This window comes from Meriones unguiculatus, chromosome 20, assembly GCF_030254825.1.
Source record: "Meriones unguiculatus strain TT.TT164.6M chromosome 20, Bangor_MerUng_6.1, whole genome shotgun sequence".
NCBI classification, from domain to species: Eukaryota; Metazoa; Chordata; class Mammalia; order Rodentia; family Muridae; genus Meriones; species Meriones unguiculatus.
In genome coordinates, this window is record NC_083367.1 from 55,033,705 (window position 1) to 55,046,358 (window position 12,654).

The window sequence follows — 12,654 nt, forward strand, 5'->3', positions numbered from 1 at the left end:
AAAAGATGTTTGGGCTTTATGATTTTTAAGTATAAGTTACAAATATATTTCTTTTTTCACTTTTTTTTAATTAATTACAGTTTATTCAGCTCTAGCACCTCTCTTATTCCCTTCCAATCCTATCCTTCCTCCCTCATCTCCTCCCATGCCCCTCCCCAAGTCCACTGATAGGGGAGATCCTCCTCCCCTTCCCTCTGATCCTAGGCTACCATGTCTCATCAGGAAGTATATTTCTTTTATTCTGCAAATAAAGTAACATCACTTTTTACATTTCGTAGATAACAATACAGAGGAAATAACTTTTCTTGTTGTTCCTAAAATATTTTAAATAGAGGGAAAAGTTGAAATTTATGAAATAAGCTTTTCCTACAGTTAGTGTATTTTTGAGGGATTCATGCATTTCATATTCTTGTGTAATGGAATTAAAATTTTTTCTTACCAGAGTTTAAATTGGTAAAGGCTCATCCTCTGTTGTTACCTCTAAAAAGGCATTAGGCTATGGAGATAATGTTCAATTATCATCAGCATTATGAAATACACATCTTATCTTCATTTCAAACAAAAAAGATAATTTTCATTCCTTTCAAAGTTAATAGAGCAGCCTTACATTTCTCCTTTTCTAGTTTGTCTCTAATCAAGAGAAGGTTGGCAATATGATATACCAATTATTTGTGGCAAAGTGCCATAGTCTCTGTGTATCCTTCTCCTCTTACTCTTTCTTTCTTCCCTCTCATTACATTATAGACAGTCATTTAGAAACTACTTAATCATTGTTTCAAGTTGCAAAATGAACATCAGTTCCTTTTGTTATGTAAGTTATAGTACTAACCCCCTAGCTATTAAATAATTATCAGGTAATAGAGAAAAATTGGTCAGAATGTAACTAATGGTTTTCTACTTCCAGACCTCTTCTGCTTTGTCTGTGTGAATTACCAGCATTGAGAAGCTGAGTAGGGTGTGTTTGTATGTCTGATCCCTAGAGCAGCTTTGTGATCCTGCCTGGCTTTTACTGGACTTGTGCTACCCAGGCAATCTCTGCACATCTGTACCGGGTACCTAGGACTGTTACTTTTGCAGGGTAAGGACAGTCATAGTGATTGTGCTAAATCAGTCAGAACTCTATCACAAGAAAAAAAAAAAGAAATACACTATTGGTATTACCTGCAACACTAGCTGTTGATTAGCAAATCTGGATGGTACTTTCTTATTTATCATTGTTAAAAGAAGCAACAATAGGTTTTAACATTAATTACTAAATTATAATGTTTTTTTCCTCAGTTTCCACTAGGGTTATCATTTACAGATTGGTACATGATAGGCAGCAAAAAAATAAAAATAAAATAAAATAAAATAAATTTAAGTGTCTGATTAATTGGTGGGGACCACACAGAAGTGAGTCTATGGTTTATAAAATAAATCCCTCTTCCGAAGGGAACTTACGCTTTGTTTCTGGTAATGATGAATCCTCATGTGAATAAATGGCAAAAATGGGAGGAGGAAGTAATACACTTGGACTCAGTGGGGAGCTCAACTGGGGATCTCACTTGGAGAGCTCAATCTAAAAATTCTGAAAAAATCCCCAGAATTTAACACCTTCCTTCTATTAAAGGCATCTAGTGTTCCATAGTTCATGGTGTGTGTCCTCATTCACCAACTGCTGACATAACCACTCATTTAATAAAGCTTTCATAACAGAAATAAATTAAGATTGACTCAGTGGGAATGCCGAGAGGTAGCTGGATTCAAGGCCTGTTTAGATAGCGTGACTGATGAAATGAATGACAGAGAGAGACAGTGAATGACATATGTTATCAAAACTAAAATGACACAAAGCACCAAGGCAGGCTTTGGACTGAATTACTCAAATTCAAATTTGGCTATTTTGAAAATAAAGCCTGTCGTTAATATTTGCTGTGGGAGAGGCGTCATTTTCTTCGGTGGCGTGGAAACTAGGAAGCAGCAATTGCCCCGACAAATCACCTCTCACCCACACTAATTCAAGAAACTTGAATTAACTCAGCGGGTCTCATACAAAAGAAGATGTGAAAGTGAAAGGGACTTATCAGGAGAAGGGTTTCCACTGGAGGAGGAAATGTAGGGGGAAATGACTAAAATCCTTTTTTCCCTAAAATTCATCATACAAATACGTCGAACTGCCAGTAATAATAAGAAAACAAAACAAAAAAAATGTAAAATGGAGCATTAAATTCAATACCTAGAAAACCAGAATTATAGGAAGAGCCCTCAGAATTGTGCAGAAAAGAGCAGAATGGCTGCTCCACTGTAGGCAAACAGTGAAAAGAGGCCCTAGGTAAATAAATATACTTCTTTTTTGAGGGTGGGAGGGGCAGCTTGTTTATTGAAAACAGAAGATGCATTTACAGAGTACATGAAATAAATAACTGCACATTCTCCATCCACAGTTCATGGCATGAAGGCCTGGTGAACTCATCAAAGGCCTAAGACACTAAACTCCCTCTGTCCTACCGTCACAACCAGAGTTACTTTGGGCAGGAGAGAAAAATAAATCCCCACTGGTTCACACCCCCAGAGATTCCTGGGAAACTGGTAGGTGGGGAAATTCTGAGGCTGTGAGGCTCAGGCTCTCCACTGCCTCCTATTCAGAGGGCGGGGGATGTAAGGAGAGGGTACAATTGACTTGGCACAGAGTGGTGTCTTTGGTTTGGTTTCCCAGTGGAGGTGGCATACGTAGAAAAGAGGGCCTAGCCCAAGGCTGCCTCCTGAGAAGAGCTGAGAGGAGCAAGACCTTCCTCTTGACAGAGGCTCTTTGTCTAGCCAAGGCCCTGCTAGGCGCTGTCCAGCCCCTTCTACACACTGAAAACAGCTACAAAGGGAGGGAGGCAGCTTGGATTCCAGCCTCCTGTGGTGATGGTAGGGGAGACCATGGCAGCTAGAAGAACTGTCGTGATCAGTCCTCTGGGAAAACAGCCCCTGCAGCCCTCCCTGCCTCCCAGAAGGGCTCCCTCCAGCTTGAGACTAGGTGGGGCCAGCCTGGAAAGTTAATGCTATGAAAAAGAAGTGGGCACGGGGCAGATTGTTATGGCAAAGTCAGCACCCGTGGCACCCAGGGTTCAGAGGCAGCTAACACAGTATGGCTAAGTTCCAGGGTGAGGTTTGGAGAAGCTGAGCAGAAGAGGAGCTGGGCAGCCAAGACCCTCCCCCAATTCAGCTACTCCTTTCTTTCCTCTTCCTTTTGGGGGTCAGCGGGTTTGCAAGGGTGTACACCAGCCCCCCCTCGCCCCCTCTGCCCCCTCCTGCCACCTATACCCAGACTAGACACTAGATGGCGCCATCATGAAGCCGTAAAGGAGGTCACAGTAAGCAGCGAAGGGCAATACCAAAGAATAGAACAAGGACGTTGTCGACAATGGAATTCTGAAGAGAATCCTTTTCAGGCACATCCGTCCCCCAGGCGGCAGCAGCTGAGCGCCCTTTAACCCCTCACTGTTGGGAAGGAGGCAGATGGGGGATGTAACAGCATCCAAGTAGGAGACAGAGACAGCAGGAGGCTCTGCAAAGGCGCTGATGGTCATAGCATCCCTCATAGAGAGGTTGGAGCCTGAGCTTAAGGTCCATGCCACAGTCCTACACCTGAGGTGCTGGCAAGTCTGGGGCTGGGGGAGGGGTGGCATGGAGGTGGCACCATGAAGAAAGATAGACCTTGACTGGGGGAAACGGTGGGTCACTTGGATCTAACTGGAGCTAAGGGACTAATGAGGTACCGGGGCTGGCAATCCAGCTCGAGCAAAAGCTAGAGCTCCCACTGGAGCAGACGCTTAAGGATTAGCATGGCAGCAAATATGGGAGTTAGACCAATGCTTTTTTATAAGGGGGCTAATAAAAGTAATGGATTAAAAGAGTCCTGAGTCATAGGACCCTTTCTACCCAACACTGTAGGTCCCTTTAGTCCAAGGAAGAGGCAAACATTAAGGTGAAGTTCAGGTGGCCTTGGGCCGCCATTCCATCATGGCAGGCATGATAGGTGGTGGTGGTGGGGCTGCTAAAGGTATAGAGAGGGGCTGGGTCCAGGCATGCTCTGAATACTGCTGGCCCCGAGGCCTAGCTAGAAAGAAGGTGACATGGCAGAGAGTGGCCAGACAGTGGTGTGTCCATGTCATAGCTAGTGGCTCAGCCATTATTCTGCTGCTGATAGCCCAGACTGAGCTCCCGAAGTTCCCACTCACTAACCCGGCGAGACTCGTTAGAGCGTGTGGAGGGGCTAGAACGTGTGGACTGGGAGGATTTGGTGCTCTGGCGACAAGAAAAAGCACGCTTGAGGAGATTCTGAGAGCTGGATCGGTGGAGATTCTTCATGGTTGAAGAGGCTGCCATGTTTACTGCCCATGGGTGTCTGAGGGCTGGTAGCTCAGTCATGTGGGCTCCAGGGTCCACTGTCAGCAGCCTGTCAATGAAGTCCTTGGCCAGATTAGACACACTAGGCCAGGGCTCCCCCATATAACTGTATCTGCCCCTGAGCATCTGCCCTACCGGGTGCGGTTGTCATCCTCAAAGGGCGTAGTGCCACTGAGCAGGATGTAGGCAATGACACCACGCGCCCACGTGTCCACGGAACTGGTGTGGGGTTTTCGAACCAGGACCTCAGGCGCAATGATTTCAGGTGTGCCACAAGTGGTCTTCAATCAAGCAGTCAGCGCACCTTTCTTTCGGGCATGGGCCAGCCAAAGTCAGTGATGACGATCTTGGAGTCAGTGCCTGCGTGGTGGTAGAGGAGATTCTCAGGCTTGAGGTCTCGGTGTGTGATGCCAAGGACATGCAGATACCGGGCACCATCCAGTACCGTTTGCAGCACTCCTGCGGCATCCGGCTCAGCGAAAGAACCCTTGGCAATAACCCGGTCAAAATGCTCACCACCAGTGGCCAGCTCTATCACCATATATTCATGCTCCTGTGTCTCACGCACTTCCACCAGCTGGATGACGTTGGCATGGCGTGCCCGCCCAGCACTCGGAGCTCAGACTCCTCTCACACACCTCTCAGTACTTGGTCTCCATCATCTTGACAGCATATGGCTGTTGGGTTGCCTCGTGCTCCACACGTACCGCTCGGCTAAAGTTGCCTCGGCCTATCAGGGCTTTGATATCATACTTAGCTGTTACATGTGGGTCAAGTTTGGTCCGCTACTTTGCCAATCTGGCACTGCGTGGTGGCTCTGAAGGAGGCTCTGTGTGGCCGGAAGTGGGAACACCAGGGCAGGGAGGTGCATATTGACTGGTAGCTGGAGACCCAGCTTTGATCATCACAGCGCTGTCCACCTCTGTGATGAAGCGCTTGTATACATCATTTTTAGTGCCACTGAAGAATGGCTCCACTTTCTTGACCAGATCCAGCTGGACATCCTCGGGTGGCTCAGGAAGGACCTTGCTTGTCCCACAGCCCATCACAGACACGGGGGCACCCTCTCCAGGGAGGCTGGCAGGACCTGCTCTGTAGGCAGTGGCCTCGTCTTACACTCGCACGGGCCAGCAGGCTCTTGAGAGTCTCGGAGGCTCAGCCCACGGTTGTCCCAGCCCAGGCCACGGGCGCCGCCACCATCCTCCCGTGATAGCTTCGTGACGTCATTCATAAATATACTTCTACTAAAAACTTAAGATGTCAGATTTATGTTTTCCTTTTTTCCAGGACAATAGTTGGATGAGCTTTTATCCAAAGTGGAGTGGAAGGAGCTTCCAAATCGCTTGCAATTGAAACCAATTAATTTCCCTCCAGTTTGGAGTAAGAAAGAAGATCTATCCTATACCTCCAACAGGTAAGGACCCAGGATTTAGGCAGGTTCGGACACTGCTTGACTTTCCACTCCCTCAGAGAAGGGTCTGTTGTTTGTACAGTCTGCTCTGTGAAGTGCAGGTGCTTTTCCTGTCAATAAAATTTGACTTAAAGCTGTGGCTTGCGATTTTCTTGCTTTTTTAATTCGTTGAATTGTGGGAGAAAAAGGTCTGAGCACCTTTCTGCAGTCCTAGACAGCACCACCATCCTAACAATATAAATATAAACAGGATCAAGATGATTTTATATTGTGCAATAAGTTATGTCTTGTTCTTCTTTAAAATGTTGTCTTACTACTAGCCACATTGTGTGTATCAAATTATTCTGCATTTTATGATAAATTTAAATGATCCTATGATGTTGGCTATATAAAATATATTAGAGATAATTGGTTATTAACAGTTTTCAGATGCATAATTGAAGCCCAATCATTTTGCCCTGACTACTTCAAACTGCAACAGAAATTTACAGGAATCTCAGTAAAAATAACTGAACTGGCTTGTCTTAAATGGAGATTGAATTCTATAATTGTGAAATAACCTTCAAGTATCTTTCACAGATAAGCATTACCTGCTCAGTTCTCTGACTCACTGGTATATGTCCATCTCAAAGTATGCCATACATTGCAAGGAGTCCTATCCATTTGACACAATCAGGGTAATCTGTTTTTTCAGCTGGTTAGCCATTCAATTATGTCCTCAGGGGGTGTGGGAAAATTTTACCAATCTACTGAAGATATATTTTCAAAATTTCTATTAAAGAAGATCAATTTCTTAATTCTTTATCTCTGTATTGACCTTAACTTCAACTAAACAATAAAACAACATTTAGTCTCATCACATAGCTGTGGTAAAATAAAGCATGCATTTTAAAATATCATACACATTAATCTAGAAATATAACAAATATTTATCAGAACTTGGTAGAAATACATTTTTTACAGTGTGTGTAAATAATAACACATTTTCCAAAGCCGCTATGTTTTATCCTTTTGTACTCTACAGCTCTTTTATTTTCTAAGACGGAGTACTTGGATGGTCAAAATGCATCAGAATCCATTTATTAGATTCTCTTACAAGGTTGCTATGGTGCCTCCTTTTGTTCCTACCAAATGTTAATGATATTGACATTCAGTTGACATGACTTTCCCTTTCTTAGTGCTATCTTCTTCCTTAGGCAATTTGCTGTGCCATCTCATTATATTCAAGGCTTGAAAGAGGAACCTACTTCTCAAGCTTGAAGTGGTTTATTGATCTCCAACGATGAAGTAATTCACTGCCCAGAACAATCCATCCCTATAAAGAAACTCTAAACAAAACCCTCAACTATGCTTTTCACACAAAATTATCTGACATGAGGTATTAAAATTCTAGCATTTGCTTATTATTATTGCAACAATTTACTCAGGTTAAAATTCAGTTCTTAAAACTCATTTTGGATCCTTCTTACCACACATATCTCTTTTAAAGATCCTTAAAATACAACACCAACAATTACTGCTAATTGTCCTAAATGGTGCGATATAAGTCTGATTCACTTATTTCGTTGTATCGTGTGCCAGCTGATCAATGTCAGGACTGAAAAATTTGTGTATTAAGTGTATTTTTAAAAATACACTTGTACCTACAAGTAGTACTTTTGGGGACAAGACATCAACTAACTGTGGGGTTGAACAGAGAGTGACTAAAACAGTGAAGGGAATAATGCATATTCTAAGTCACCCAGGGAACTAAATTGTAATTTTGTTTCATAAACATGAAGATGAATATTTGTTGTAGAGATTGGCAGCTCTTAAATGAAATAGTACATGTGTTTATTAACTCTATTTGGAGGAGATAAACAGGAAAGACATGATTAATTGTGATCTCAGCTTTCCATGAATATTAAAAATATTTTCCCAAAAATATTTGTTTGTTTTACAGAGATAGTTTTATGCTTTAGAGATTACTAAAAATATCCCTTTGAGTGTCTACCACCTGCAAATAGACAGTACAGAAACTTTCCACACATTTCACATTTCAATTTTACGCATTTCACATTTCACACTCCTGGGGTATAGAATTCAAGAACACATTTAATAAGGCTGTAAAGATAGGGAAAGTGCTTGCCTTGCAACTCTTCAGAGCTGATTTGAATCCTCCAGAACTCAAGTCGAAAGTCCAGGCACACATATAACCCCAGTGATGAAAAGGAAGAGACAGGTGATCTCTGGGGCTCACTGGCCAACCATCCTATTCTATTTGGAAAGCTCCAGGACAGTGAGAAACCCTGACTCAAAAAATAAAGTGATTCTTCCAAAGGTCCTGAGTTCAATTCCCAACAACTACACGGTGGCTCATAATCATCTATTAATGAGATCTGGTGCCCTCTTCTTTCCTGTAGGCACAAATGCAGGCAGAATACTGTATAAATAAACAAATAAGCAAGCAAGCAAGCAAACAAACAAACAAATAAATAAATCTTGGGGAAAAAAAAGAATTTTGGGTCTGGAGAGATGTCTCAGAGGTTAATTTTTTGATACCAATTCCCAAGACCACATGATGGCTCACAACCACCTATAATGAGGTCTGGTGCCCTCTTCTGGCAGGCAGGCATACATGCAGGCAGAACACTGAATATGTAATAAAATCTCTAATAAATAAATAAATAGAATAGAATAGCAGCACACAAGATTACTTTTTGTCCCCTGCATCACATACACAAATGCATACTGTCACACATATGCACACATCCCCACCCACCTACACATACAATAAGAAAATATCTAATATATAAAACTTTTTGAATCTTAATTGCATGGTAAATAGAAGGTGCCTGTTATTTTCTCTATATTATTGCTAAAATAAAACCTGACAAAGTTATCTGGAATTCGGTTTAGAGAATTGTACTATGTACTTTTTTCCTTTTTTATTTTTATAATTTATTACAATTTATCCAGTTTGTATCCTGGCTGTGGATCCCATCCTCCTCCCCTTCCAATGTCACCCTTCTTCCTTCTTCTCCCCCTATGCCCCTCTCTGACCCTAGCTTATCAGGTCTCATCAGGACTGGTTGCATAGTCTTCCTCTGTGGACTGGCAAGGCTGTACCATCCAGGGGAAGGTGATCAGGGAGGCTGCCACTGAGTTCATGCCAGAAAGAATCCCTGCTCCTCTTACTAAGGACCCCAGTTGGAGACTGAGTCTATGGGCTACATCTGAGCCATGGTTTTAGGTCCTCTCCATGCATTATCCTTGGTTGGGGTATCAGTCTCTTCAGGGCCTCCAAAGCTCAGTTTTTATGGCTCTGTTGGTCTCCTTCTGGAGCTCCTATCCTCTCCAGGTCTTTCTATCTCCCCCTTCCTTCATAAGATTCCCTGCACTCTGCCCAAAGTTTGGTTGAGTCTCAGCCTCTGCTTCAATACCTCAATCAGTAGAGCTTTTCAGAGGCCGTCTGTGGTAGGTTCCTGTCCTGTTCCCTCTCTTCTCCTGCTTCTGATGTCTATTGCGTTTGTCCTTTTGAATGAGGATTGAGCATCTTTCCTAGGGTCTTCCTTGTTGTTTAGCTTTTTAGAAGTATAGATTTGAGTATGTTTATCCTACAGTATGAAGTTATGTTCTTAATTGTGCTGTTTGGAATTACATTCTTTTTTAAAATTTTTATTTATTTATTTATTACAGTTTATTCACTTTGTATCCCAGCTGTAGCCCCTTTCCTTGTCCCCTCCCAATCCCGCTCTCCCTCCCTCATCTCCTCCCATACCCTACCCCCAGTCCACTGATAGGAAGGTCTTCCTCCCCTTCCATCTGACCCTAGCCTATCAGGTCTCATCAGGACTGGCTGTATTGTCTTCCTATGTGGCCTGGTAAGGCTGCTCCCCCCTCAGAGAGAGGTGACCAAAGAGCCAGCCACTGAGTTTATGGCAGAGACAGCCCTGTTCCCATTATTGGGGAACCTACTTGGAGACTAAGGAATTACATTCTTTAAACGGCATGTTGATTGCCTGATTGGAAATAGCACCTATACAAAATTAGGGCTATTTTAATTTTGTTAAGTCTTTAACTTTGCAGAAGAGGAAATTTGTACACATAAAAATATGGTTTATGTCAAAATGTCCAAAATAAGGCCAGACATTGGTGAAGGAGTAGTTTGGAACCTAATACCTTTATTCCTTTTAAATTTTAATTTCATTAATTTTTATTATTTATTTACTTATTCCATATTTGTGTATATGTTACAGTGTGTATGGGGGCTGGGGGTCAGAGGACAACTTATGGAAGTTAATTCTCTTTCTACAGTGTAGATTCAAAGGATCAAACTCAGGTCATCAGGTGCCTTAAGGTGCTAAGCCATCTGAATGGACCTACTGGTCATCCCTTGTCCCTTCTGACAATCACGCCATCACTAGTATCAGTATGTTGTTGTGTTGGAATTGAGGCACGTGGTACTATCACCAAGACAAGAATAAAGAAACACAGAAACAATTGTCTTGGATATTTCCTTTATTCACATTTAGCTAAGGTAAACAAGTCTATGGTTGAAGAAGACCGTAGGAACTTGAAATACATATTTTCCAAAAAAAATATTAAGGTATAAAAGCTTTTAACCTTATATACAGATTGCTATTAAACTATTAAACTGCAAACTAATTAAACACACATGCAAAGTATCAGTGCTTACACAGTTATTTCATCACCCATTTGTGCTGTATTGTCGATTCATATCAGGGACCCTGTGCAAGAGGAGACGGTGGAAGTGTAATTTAGCCATTCCCCTATGTAACTAACCCAATATGGAACAAATAAGACAGTGCTAAAAGCACAGAATGGTGTAATGCTACAATGAGAGGGGACAGCAAAAATTAAAACAAAATCTTCTGTAGCAGTTGACAAGAAGAGATGTCCTATTTCATGCAGAGTTCGGCTGGGTTTTTGAGATGGTTCACTGAACAACCCTTCCCTCAGCTCCAGTCAGACCAAGAGAGAAGGAAAATACTGAGAGGTAGGTGCCCATAATACAGTGTAAGGAACCAGTGTGAGATTAGAGAAATGAAATGATTTTTTAAAAAATGAAACCATACTTCACAAGTGAAAAGAGAAAAACAATTTTCAGCCAGACCAGTAGACTCTCCTTTCTGACAGGAGAGATGGAATTTGAGGTAAGGAACATTTTTGTCTACACATCAAATAGTTTTCAAGGTGCCTTACAGTGTCTGAATTTAATCTGCTTAATATTTGTGGGCTGGATACACAACCACCTGACATGAAAGAAGGAAACATGACAGAGAAGACTTAAATTCCTAAGGTTCTACAATCAAGATGTGTTGAAACCAAGATTAGAATTTAGGTGTTCTGGTGGACACAATGACTTTTCTCAACGACTATGTATTTCAGGCTTTGTAATTTGAAAACATCTTATTGGAAACAGGCAAGAAAGGGTTTGTGAAAGAGGTTTGTTTGTGTTTTAGGAATATAATGAAAATGATTTTGAAAAGAGAAGGTGACATGTTAAAGGGTGTAGTTTTAGCCAATCAAATGGCCTAGAGAGGTACAAGTAAAGTAAGAGCCTTCTCTTCCTCACCTACTTGGAGTGTTGGAAAATTCAGTAGAAACTATCTTTTCTAAGGTGATGTGCAAAGCAACTATTCTTAGTTGTTGAACTAAGATTAGTTGTAACAAGTCTTCAGCATAAGTAAGCGACCTTTGCCACTTGATCTCCTGCTTATTGTCCTGGAAAACCTTATTGTCCTGGGGAAGCCTCTGAAATATAACATTTGTTTCTCCTGTCTATGAGAGTATCCTTAATAGAATGTAAATGCTTGGTTCTGCTCATACTAACAGATGGAGCTCAGGCCAGGAGAAAGAGCCCATAACCAGCTGTTTCATAGCCTGTAATTACAACCTTCACAAATGAATCACTTCCTTTGGCTGGTAGCAGCTAGGGCAAGCACAGCATTCTCTGTGTTAGAGCTCTGGAAGAGGTTCACTGTGAGAGCTTTAGCGTGGAGGTCTGAGGAATAAGGCATGGAACAGCAATCATCCTGCCTGTCTAAGTTAGCTGCCTGGTGAGCTCATAAGAGAAAAGTCATCAAGTCCTTGGTAATGTAATTGGTTTGACTTATTAGGCTGCAGCATAAAATATAAAAAATCCAACTGTAAAACATAATCTGGTGTATAGTGTGCTAATTAACCAGCTGGGTCAGCTTTTATAGACTTAATTTTACTGATTTCCTTGAGGACTTAATAGAGTTGGATGACTCAGAGCTGTATCTTCCTCCTGCTAGGACTTAATAGTCAGGGCTCCTGTTTTTCTTCTGTGGGGTGTCACAGACCTCCTCTTTGCTTCTTCTGTTAGATTATCTTCTTTCAAACAGAAATCCCTTTGTGGATAGCGATATTAGACTCTGCCTTGACAAAGTCCTGAGTTTTCTACTGAAACTAGACAACTCTTTTCCTGCTACATTTAATTGTCATACTTCAGGAGAGAATTGCATTTCAGAACCACCATTCCAGAATAAAATAGAAGAACAGAAAGAAAGTAGCAATAAGGACTGTATTGAAGATAAAAATATGGGCTCAGTGTAAAGAAAGAGAGGAAGTGGAAAATCAATTAGATGTAAGTATTTACCGGACAAAGCGGTGTGGGTTGTGAAGAAAGGGCAATCAACAATAAAAACAGTCCTTTTTCCTCACCGAAGCCATTCAGTTATGAAAGCAAGTGTAGCATTATACCAAAGCAAGCTCTTTAATTAATTTTTTAATTTTTATTAATTATAGTATGTCAGCTGTAGCCCCCTCCCCCATCCCATCCCAATCCCACTCTCCCTCCCTCCTCTTCTCCTATGCCCCCCAATGATAGGATAGGTCCTCCT

The 12,654-nt window shown here is 41.9% G+C and overlaps 1 pseudogene; it reads right to left on the bottom strand.

Moving 5' to 3' along the window:
• Window positions 1-4,149: 4,149 nt before the first annotated feature.
• LOC110566328 (serine/threonine-protein kinase H1-like) lies at window positions 4,150-5,420 on the bottom strand (annotated as a pseudogene).
• Between the last annotated feature and the right edge of the window lie 7,234 nt (window positions 5,421-12,654).